The sequence below is a fragment of the Cannabis sativa genome, chromosome 9, assembly GCF_029168945.1.
Source record: "Cannabis sativa cultivar Pink pepper isolate KNU-18-1 chromosome 9, ASM2916894v1, whole genome shotgun sequence".
Classification (NCBI taxonomy): Eukaryota; Viridiplantae; Streptophyta; class Magnoliopsida; order Rosales; family Cannabaceae; genus Cannabis; species Cannabis sativa.
In genome coordinates, this window is record NC_083609.1 from 12,392,077 (window position 1) to 12,403,499 (window position 11,423).

An 11,423-nucleotide genomic window follows, 5' to 3' on the forward strand; every position below is an offset into this window, starting at 1 on the left:
TACAAGAAAAGATCATTACAAATAGTAAGTGGAATCTCTTCCATCCGCAACGTTCAAGTTACAACTTACATAAGACTAAAAAGAAATTCTTCAAGAAAATTAGATAATAAAACTTTAGTGTTTGAAAAAACAAAAAACACCTAACTCATTAAGATAGAGATAATTGAGAACTAACACCAAAAACAAAGATTAAAGCTCTGACTTAAGGTCTAATATCTCGAACCCATCTTAATCCTACCAACAACACAAAAACTTCTGCTTAAAAAGTTTATGAAGTATCTCTAACTTCTGATTTTTCGTCCCACTAATAAAACATCTACAAAATAATGAAAAACTATATTAGTATTTAATATTTGATAAATAAATATTGTAACATAAATGCTAAATTTTATCTATGGTCATCTCTATTATTAAAATTGTTATCATTATATTTAATAATAGACGATATTGACTTTACAAAATCAAAATTAACTTTATTGAACAAACTGAAACAAAAAAAGAAAACTAGTCATACAAAACTAAATTCACCCCATACCCGCTCCAATACCCGTTTAAATTACTTGAGAATAGTTGCAGAAAGAATTATAGAGAGAAAAGAAGTGAATCTAAATTTGTTATTTCTCAGCTGAACTGATACAAAGCTAGAGACAGAGTATTTATACACAAAAATAACAGACCGACTTAACTAAAGAAAGAAAAGAAAGAGTAACTAACTTTTTAACAAACTTTACTAACAACCATAACTACTTATTTAACAAACTCTTTAATAAAATTAAAGTGGGGGCGGGGCGGGGATTACCCGACAGGAGAAGGATTCCCATCGAATACCCATTACACATATATTTTTGAAAAAAAAATAATGTCTCAAAGAGAATTAAAAAAAATAATAATTATAAAAACTCAGTAAAACAATAAACTTAAGTAGAATAGTATGTATACTACAAAAAAAAAAGTATAATCAATAAAAAGCCTAAAGCATGAAGTTATTTTAATTGTAGTAGCTATAATTTTAAAACTTAAATTTATACATATATCATATCGGGACGGGTTCGGGGTGGGTATCTATTCTCCCGCCCAAACCCCCGTTTCTGACTCGAATATGAATATTTAAATTCATACCCGCCCCCGTCTCCAAAAGTCAACCTCCATCCCTACCCCATTAGGGGCGAGTACCAACGGGTACCCAAACCCGCAGGTATAATTGTCATTCCTAATCTGACCATAGTTTTACTAGCATAAAAAATTACTAAACATATTTTTATTTTTTATTTTTTATTTTTTGAAGGAAAATAGTAACTTTATTAATAAGAAGATTCAACTATTACAATAGAAAGAAAATCAGCGGGAACATTATCTTCGCTAAAAATACGATCTGGATACAAACAAGAGCTACGAGCAAGATAATGTGCAACTTTCTTTACAGAACGCTTTACAAAATTAATTGTGACTAACGGCAGATCGGCCATAAGAGAACGACAAGCCGCCACCTGAAGGCCAAAAGGAGAAGGAAGATCCACCGTGCTTTGAACTGCCTGGACAACAACCAAAGAATCAGTTTCCACCTCAACCGGTCCCCGTTTCTTATTCTTTATCCAGCTCAAAGCCTCCTTAACCCCTACCAATTCGGCCATAGCCGAATCCACCCTCCCCACCTGTAAAGCTTTGAAATAAAAAAAAAAAACACACATTTTAAAAAACTTTTATTTTTGTGATTTAAAAAATTAAAAAAAATGAAAATATTACAAAACACATTATTATACATGCATTTAAGTTTAACATACAATAAATATATTTGATTTTTACCATATGTGCTGTCCGACAATCTAAATTCTAAACTACACATAAAATATCATTTCCTAATATATATTTGTATTTAGCTATATACACATTAGGTAAGAATAGTCTATATTCTCTTTACATAAGTGTAATTATTAGACTAATGAGTTAATGTATTATTAAGTTGCAAAATTAAATATTTCAATATACAAAATTTGATTAAACATTGGATGTTTTGCTCTTTTAAGTTTTATATATACATATAGGAAAAAAAAATCAATTATCCTTTTTTTTTTTTTTGATAAAAAGTGTATTTCATTAATAGAATAAGTTAAACCTCACAGTCATTATATAATATGTTTGGTAGATAGCGGAATATCACTAAATAACTTGTGGATAAATGCCCACTTAGTCACATTATGGGCAATAAAATTACAAGTCCTGCTAATATGAGAGAAAATAAAACTCGAAAATAAAGAAGAGTGACTATTACAAAAAGAAACATAGTTTCCAATAATCCAATGAGACTCCTCCCCATTGAGAGCATTGATGACTACCCTCGAATCGCTCTCCACGATGACAAACTTGGCATCAAAATCCAAAGCAGTAGAAATAGCCAAACAGTACGCCGCCACTTCCCCACAAAGAGCATCAGAAAAGTCAAGACAAGCCATATGAACTCGAACCACCTTGCCTAAGTGGTTCCATGCAACAATTGCTATACACATGCTATCAAGGCCCACTTTAACATCGCAATTTAGTTTGATCCAATCCTGAGGGAGGGGGGGAGACCAGCACTCCTTCAAGCAAGGGACAGGGGAAGGGAAAATAGTAGCATGTAATTCTTCAAAAGAAAATTGAATAGAGTCAATGCACTTCTTCACATCTCTAAAGTGACATTATTATGAACCTTCCCATTTTGAGTGTGCCAGATGGTGTCGACCACAAGTGAGGCATACAGGAAAACCTCCTCCACATCAATCCCCTTATGTTTCAGGTCCCAAATAAATTTGACCCAATCCCACATCCGGATACCAGTGTCACAGATCGGATAGATACCCCAAGGAGAAGATCGCCAAACATGGAAAGTCACATCACAAGTAAGAAAGAAATATTCCATAGTTTCCTCCTCCTTTCCACACAAAGGCCATCTCGCCCCCTCGATATGAAATCTTTTCCTAATTACAGACCTGACAGGGAGGGCATTGGAGAGAATGCACCACCAAAGTACCTTATGACACTCCAAAACTTTTCTGTTCCAAAGCTTATTCCAAAGAGAGAGAGCAACCTCACAAAAGGGAGCTCTTTCCAAGGCCTAAGTAAGATAAGCAGATTTACAGGACAACCTCCCGTCCTTTTCAAGAGTCCAAATCCACTTATCTTGACCCATGCTAGAGGGAGCACCACCTCCTAAAATCGTAAAAAAAAGTCTCACGATCAAAAAGGAAATTCAACTTGTGACTATCCCAACCTCCATCTGTAGAAAGCATCTCCGCAACAAGTCTGTGGTCCCTGGCAAGAGATCCAATGGGCTTAGAGAGGAAATTCTTCATATGAGGGATCCAAGGTTCCTCCCAAATTTATGTATCCTTCCCATCCGCCACCAGTTTGCAAGCACCTTTCCTTAAGATGGACTTGATTTTAACAATGTTTTTCAAAAACTAAGAATTAGAGTCTTTGAAACCACAGTTAAAGAACTCTTTTCCTTTGAGGTATTTCGCTTAAAGCACCCTACAACACAGAGATTGACTTCCATTAAGGATGTTCCACCCCCAATTAGCCAAAAAAGCTTGGTTCATTTCTCTAGATTTTCTAAAACCCAGGCACCCAAGAGATTTTGGAAGGCAAATTTTATCCCACGCTTTTAGGTAAATCCCATGATTGTCTTTCTCAAAATCCCACCAGAAGTCACGCATCATATTATTGATTTTGGTAACCAGACGTTTGGATAGTTTAGTAGTTTGCATAGCGTACATCGGCATCGACAGGCCCACATATTTGATGAGAGTAGCCCGGCCCGCCTTAAACAAGATTTTTGCTTTCCACTCCTGCAACTTAGCTGAGAGGTTGTCCAAAATAAAATTGAAATTAGCATCCTTCTATCTTTATCTGAACAGGGGGAGGCCTAAATACTTCACATTTCCTTCTGGGGAGCCAATTCCCAGGGCCTCCCAGATCTCCCGCTTCAGGCCACTGGGAGTATCTTTACTAAAAAAGATTGAGGTCTTAAGTTTATTAACTTGTTGGTCAGACCAAGAACAGAAACTCTCAAGGCACTACCAGTAACCTCTGGCTTCGCTCAAATTAGCTTTGCCCACCAGAATTAAGTCATCAACAAAGAAGATATGAGAGAGAACTGGGCCTCCTCTACTCAACCTAATACCTTTAATAATGTTCTTACAGAGGTCATCATGAAGGAGCGTTGATAAAATTTCGGCAGTTTAGATGAAAAGGTAAGGGGACAGAGAATCCTTGCCGAAGACCACATGAGGGTTTAATCGTGCCCACTGGCCCCCATTGAGACAGATGTTGAGGGTTGTTGTCGTAATACACTGGGAGACCCAATTGCGAAACTTCATACGTATACCATAACAAGACAGTACTTGGTCAATAGAATTCCATCAATTATCTCTTAAAATAATGATAAAATAACATACTTGACTCTTACTCTTAACTCCCTGAAAGATACTTGCGTGTAAATATTTTATTTTCTTTTATATAGTTTAAGAAAAAAAATATACTTTAGTAGAATGAACGAATAAACTTAAATATAACTAAGAATATTAAATTAGACAAAGTACTCCAAAGTTTATATAAATTTAAAATGAATCTTCATAAAAAAAAAATTAAGTTTAAAATAAAAATTATGACAATTTAATTTAATTTTTATAAGTTATTGTTTAAACTATATGTATAAATTACTACAAGAAAAATGTATAAATTAGTCTATCTAATTATTAATTTTTACAAATAAAAAGAATCGAAATTACTCAATAATAATATAAAAATAAAATTTAAAATTAGGCTTCATAAAAGATTAAGATTAAAATAAAATTATGATAATTTAATTTAATTTTTACATGCATGTTATAAAGTTTAATTTAAATTTCTGCAAAATGTAAAAATTAGTTCATTTAATTATTAATTTTTTTACAAAATAAAAAATCAAATTATAAAATAATAATTTAAAAATATCACTACATTCATTACTTATAATTTTTCTTTTTACAAAAAAAATATATATATATATATTATTTAAGAACTTTGAATATATGTTGACTTCCACCAAATTTTACATAACAAAGAAAAATGACAATAAATTAATTTTTATATGTTAAAATTTAAACTATATATAAAAATTGAAAATTAATGTAATACAAGGTATTAAAAATATATTTGCTTCTAGATGGGAACTATATTTTTTTATAATTTCATAACTAATAAAGGTTATTTTAAAAAATTATGTTTTTGAAGGGTGCCCCAAATCATGACTACAAATGATGATTCCATTTTCATGCATCCTCATATAACTAAACTAATCAATTAAAATATTTTATGCATTAATTTATCAAAATTTAGAATTTTAAAATTTTAAAAATCACATAGACATTCTATCTAAAAGCTTCCTTGCAGTGCAATATTAGTACTACTAACTTTCCAATAATTTTTTATATGTATAATAATTATACATTTTCAATTTTAGGTATGTATAAATAATTATATATTTCTCCAATTATGTGTGATGCTTGTTAGCTATCATCCAAGGAGGAAGAAGAAAAAGGCTACCAATAATGTGAATCTATAGACCAAATGTATAAGATTTTGTTTAAAAGTAGGCAAGACATAATATTTCTATTTGAATTGAGATTCTCTACCATATAAAACCATAAAAGAGCAACAAATTGTTGTGATTTAGATTCTGCAAAAGAGAAAAAAGAAAAAAGAAAAAAGAGAATTAGAATTGAGATTGTGTGAATCATATTAGAGACCTTTTGTAATAAGGTGGACCATCAGCTTTTCATGGTGGGTCTGTTTGGTCTTGCCGTCTTGGACGGTGGTGGCTGCCACCTCTTTCGTCACTTATTAATTAATAAAATTTATTTATTTTATTGAAAAAAAATAATTTAATTACTACTTATCAAATGTCACAATATCTTATTACACTTTCATTATTATTATTACTCAACATCTTAATACACTTGCTACATAATCTATATTAAACTCTCAAACACTTTGAAACCACTTGAGGCTAGCTCAAGTGGCTATAGGTGGGTGTGTGAGTGTTGGAGGTCCTAGTTCGAGTCCCAAACGCTTAAATAAAAAAAAAACTCTCAAACACTTTGTTTAGAAATTATTTACAATTGATCATCAAAATAATGTCATTTTACATAAAAATTAGTTGCACCAACTCATTCCTTCCTAAGTGCTGTTTTTTTTCGTTGATAAATTCCTTGTAAAAGTACTTTAAGACTTTGTGATTCCTTATAACTTTAACACAAATAGCGGTATTTTTGTGTTGACTAAACCTTTCTCGAAGGTATAAATATAATAGTATATTTGTGGTTTCCTCTTGGTTGGATTAGTTTGATTATGCCCTGCATCATTACGGTCTCTTATGTTAATGTTAATGAGGATATTATTGGTAATATTATTTCATTTTGAGGGCTTATAAGGCAAGAAGATCCTCTTTTTTCTTTTCTCTTCTTGATTTGTGCAGAGGGTTTGTCGTCTATCATTAATTAAGTAGGAAATCGGTTTGGGTAATATCTCGGGTTTGACTTGTGGTATAATAACCCTATCACTTTTCATTTATTATTTGTGGATGACGATTTCTTTTTCTAGAAGCTACTTTGGAAAGTTGTTCTCGTTTTAAAGATATTCTTCACTTTTTATGAAAATGTATCAGGTTAGATAGTAAATTTGAACAAATTTGTTGTTTGTTTCTTGCCAAGGATGTCTGGGAAGGATTTTGATACTTTGGCTCGTACACTCAGAGTCCCAATGGCTCTTTTGTTGGAAGTTGTTTTACCAGAATCTAAATTTACTAACATGTATATTTGATTATATTCTATAATCTAACACCCAAAATATGAATTTCCTAAAACAACAAATTAAACACATATAAAGTTCTAAAAAACCTTACATTTGTGACAGCAGAATATTATAGCTCATTCTGTTCAGATCTCTAACCCTTGTTCCTTTCTATCGCAGAGTAATAACAAGATCTGAACCTGAATCTTCTTCAGGTGTTGGAATTCTTCATAATCTTCCTGACTTGATATGAGTGGGTAAAGTACTCTATCACTATAGGGACTTCAAAATTATAGAGAGAGAGAGAGAGAGAGAGAGAGAGAGAGAGAGAAAGAGAGAGAATTCGAATAGAGAGGAGGCTCTTTTATCTGACAAATTAGACTAAGGAGCTTATATTATCAGGGGTGTCAGGTTAAGAGCCCATTACTATCTATTTATAGGATTCCTTCTAGGATTAGGGTTTAAATTATATGGAATAAAAAAAAGATAAAATAATTGCTAAAAATAGACTTAAGTGGTTGGCCATACAATGGGTCCCACTAGTTTCAATTTTGCCATTTTATTTCAACAACTTATCTTTTCTTTCACAAATACCATATTTTAACTTTAAACCTTTTAAATATCAAATCTATTTATTTAATAATTATAATTAATTATCAAATAAAATTGTCATTTAACTTATTTATTAATTAGACCTTACAAAGTCTCTTAATAATAAATAAACCTCAAAATCTCTTTTCTTCTCAATTAAGCTCTTGCTTAGTGAAAATTTATAAATAAGACATAGTCTAATTAGAATTCTAGTTGGTTAATTAAAACCAATTAATTGAGTTTACAAATCAATATTATCTCAACTAGTGTGGGGACAATGGGCCTAAATAATCAACTTGACTTGCCTGTTGACCAGCCTATGTCACTTGTAGACCTTTTAGAACGTTGTTGGGCAAATAGTTACTTGTATTGACTGGTTGGACATTGGGGTGGGATATTCTGTCCGTCTTATCCCCTTCTTCGATTTAGATCATCTCTTAGGTCGTGTACGGTGCCTAATCAGTTAAAGACTGGTTCACCTAGAAGCCTTCTTGTCTGGATGTTATCAGCAGTTGGCTGGTTCGATATATCTATGTGACAGTCAAAGTCTCGTGGTCCGAAAGGGAAAGATTGGGAGTTGTACATCACACATCACCTGGAGAAGGTCATGTGTGATGATTCTGAGACTGTGTAGGTATGGGAATACATAGTTAAAGAGGGCTTAAATTGATTGATTGGTACTACCTATATCAATAAGGTACATCTTGTTTTTCGGTAGCCCATCACGAAAGAACTCCATGGTTAAGCATGCTTGACTTGGGGTAATTTCAGGATGGGTGACCTCCTGGGAAATTTTCCCAAGAAGTGTGCGAGTGAGAACAAAGCACTTTGGAAACACTCGTGTTGGTTTGTAGGGTTAGTCTTCATTCCATGAAGCAGCCAGAGTGACGTACTCGTGTATAAGAGTCATCATTCTATGGGTGTAAGGGCCCAATAGAGGCTTGAAGTAGGGACGTTACAAATGGTATCAAAGCCTTGACACATCCAAAAGTGTGGTCGATGAGGATGTCGGACCCCCAACGGGGGGGTGATTATGACATTCAAAGTCCCGTGATCCGAAGGGGAAAGACCAGGAGCTGTACAATCCCACATCGCTTGGGGAAAGTCATGTGTGATGATTCGATGAGGACGTCAGATCCCCAAAGGGGGTGATTATGACAGTTAAAGTCCCGTGATCTGAAGGGGAAAGACCGAAAGTTGTACAATCCCACATCACCTGGGGAAAGTCATATGTGATGATTCTGAGATCGTGTAGGTATGGAACTACATAGTTGAAAAGGGCTTAAATGGATTGATTGGTACTACCTATATCAACAAGGTGCATCTTGTTTTTTAGAAGCCCATCACAAAAGAACTCCATGGTTAATCGTGCTTGACTTGGGATAATTTTAGGATGGATGACCTCCTGCGAAGTTTTTCCAGGAAGTGTGTGAGTGAGGACAAAGCACGTTGGAAATACTTGTGTTGGTTTGTAGGGTTAATCGTCATTCCAGGAAGCAGCCAGAGTGATGTACTCATATATAAGAGCCATCATTCTATGGGTGTAAGGGCCCAATAGAGGCTTGAAGCGGGGACATTACAATCTGTCTGAGGATAGATGTTATATTGACCATTCCCTCCCAAGTAACGAGCTTGAAAAACTTGCTCATCTACCATGTGGCTCACAGTTTGACTCTATGACCTTGGATTGGACGACTTGTTTCCTTGGATTTCCTGAGTGTTTCCAGTTGGAAATTCTTTTGGCCCGTACTAAGGTCCAGTGGGGATGTAGACATTTGTCCTTTGGCTCGGATTCTATATAATCGGAGTGTCTGCCATTGATTTTTGTCCAGTTATCTGATAGGCCTGCCTAACCAACATGGTAGCCTGCTTGGAACGGTTATCAATTACCTCTTACTAAGCTCTCATAATTTCCATTTGTTGATCCATCCACTCTTAGAATTAGCGTCTTTACTCCTCAAAAGAAAAATTTATAGCTGCTTTGGTATCTTGTTGATTGTGGTGAAGAGTGTTGGTATGCTCTTGCATTTTCCCTAAAGTGGGTTGTAAGTTCTACAGTTGGATGTCATCACCAATCGTCCTTCAGGGATTTCCAACAGATGGATTTAGGGCAGTATACTTGGCCTGGGTACTGGTAGCTCCAGTTTTTTACACGCCCTGAGTGAACCCAGCCAGAAGGTTGATCACTCCTTCTCTTATAAATTGAGGACCTACCGGAGGTTGAGGAATAATTAGGTCAGGATTCGACCTCACTGGATCTTTTCTATTTGTAGGAGTTTGCACATTAGGATCTGTAATCACCGAATCAATCGTATCGTTTTGATTTCATCTACTTGTAGTTACAATCATCTTTGTGTGTCTTGAAAAGACTCAAACAAAGATTGTGTCTCTCTGCTCTCAGTGAAAGTACTAAAAAATTGATCTCGTTTTTAGCCAACGACAATGAATCAAATTAAAGCGATTAGAATAATTAAATAACAATAATGATAAAGATATAGCAAAGAGAACACTGACATTGCTATAGAGGTTCGGCCTCGTGATGGTGGTAATAGCATACTTCCCTTTTACTTGTATTGATTTGTGAGAAGAGAGGCAAGAATTTCTTGATCTCTCTCTAAAGTTATTACAATGATTTCAGAGTATATCTCTCTTGAATCTATGATTCTTGTCTCTAATTTTTCTCGTGTTCCTGAATAGTGAAATGGTTCCACTATGTATAGGGAAGAATTATATCAAATTGGTTTCTCGAAACTAATAAGAATTAAAATAGGAAACTTGTTTACTTTCATTAAACAAATAAAGTTAAATGGGAAACTAGATGGGTTTCCTCTTATTTCTTGTCAATGCGAATCTATCCCATGAAATTTGGGATACGATTGTGACTTGCAAGCTTGAAGATTCATGAGACATGTCTTTGAAAATGTTTAACTCGCATTCTCTGGCTGGGAGTATGCAAGCTAATTGCACAATAGATGCTGGTTAGATGGTGTAGCATACTCTGTCCAGACATTCTTAACTCCTTCTATATAGATTGATTACTTACTAGTGATAAATCACCCTGGATGGCACATCATAGGAGGAACTGCTCGTTTAGGCAATAGAATTTTGTCCACGTGTCACCCAAAGGGATGCCACATCACTTTATGCAGAAATTGAAATAACAATAATGATACATTGAATCCTATTTTGGTATTAAACAAAAGTTTTAACTCTAATATTTTTTTTTTGACATAAAACTGTATTCATTGAGATTGATTCCAAAATACAGAATACAAGCAAGAGAAAACATTTGGTGAAATCAGAGAATAGCCTCCTGTTCTAAGCCAAAAGCTTGCTTAGCTAGTCGGTGAGCGGCGTAATTAGCCTCTTGAGGGACATAGCTAATTAAAGCTTGAGGAAGTGAAGACAGCAAGCTTTTAATTGGTTAGAAATTCCTGTAGATGAATGTTATTAGAGTGACCTTTAATTACAGTATCAACAAGAATCTTACAATTAGAATCTATTTGATTGATCATAAGCGAGTGCTTTTGACACTATTTCAGGGCGAGTTGGAGAGAATGCGCTTCCATTATAAACGACTGGTGGACGCCTTTCCAAGGTAAAGCTAAGGATGCGACCACTTCTGAAGTATGATTTTGAACTATCAATCCAAAACCTATTTTGTTCATTTGAATATTTTGTGCAACGTCAACAATGAACTTAAGCTGGTCTGGAGGCGATGGCTGCCAATATAATAAAGGCCTACTAGCGTCTTGAACGTTGCAATGCATTTGCCCTGCATTGTGTTTTAACTCTAACCTTGAAATTTTCTCTACCTTACTATTTCCTAATTCTATTAAGGTTCTATTATAAATATAATCCTAACACTAAAATAGATTGACCAAAAAGATTTGGGGTATTATTGTGATTTTTTTTTTCCAAAATATAGAATCTAATTTATTATTTAATAAAATATTAGAACTGTTCATTAGCTTTTACAAGAAACAAGATCAAAAAATAGTATTTATCTTTTTTTTTAAAAAAAA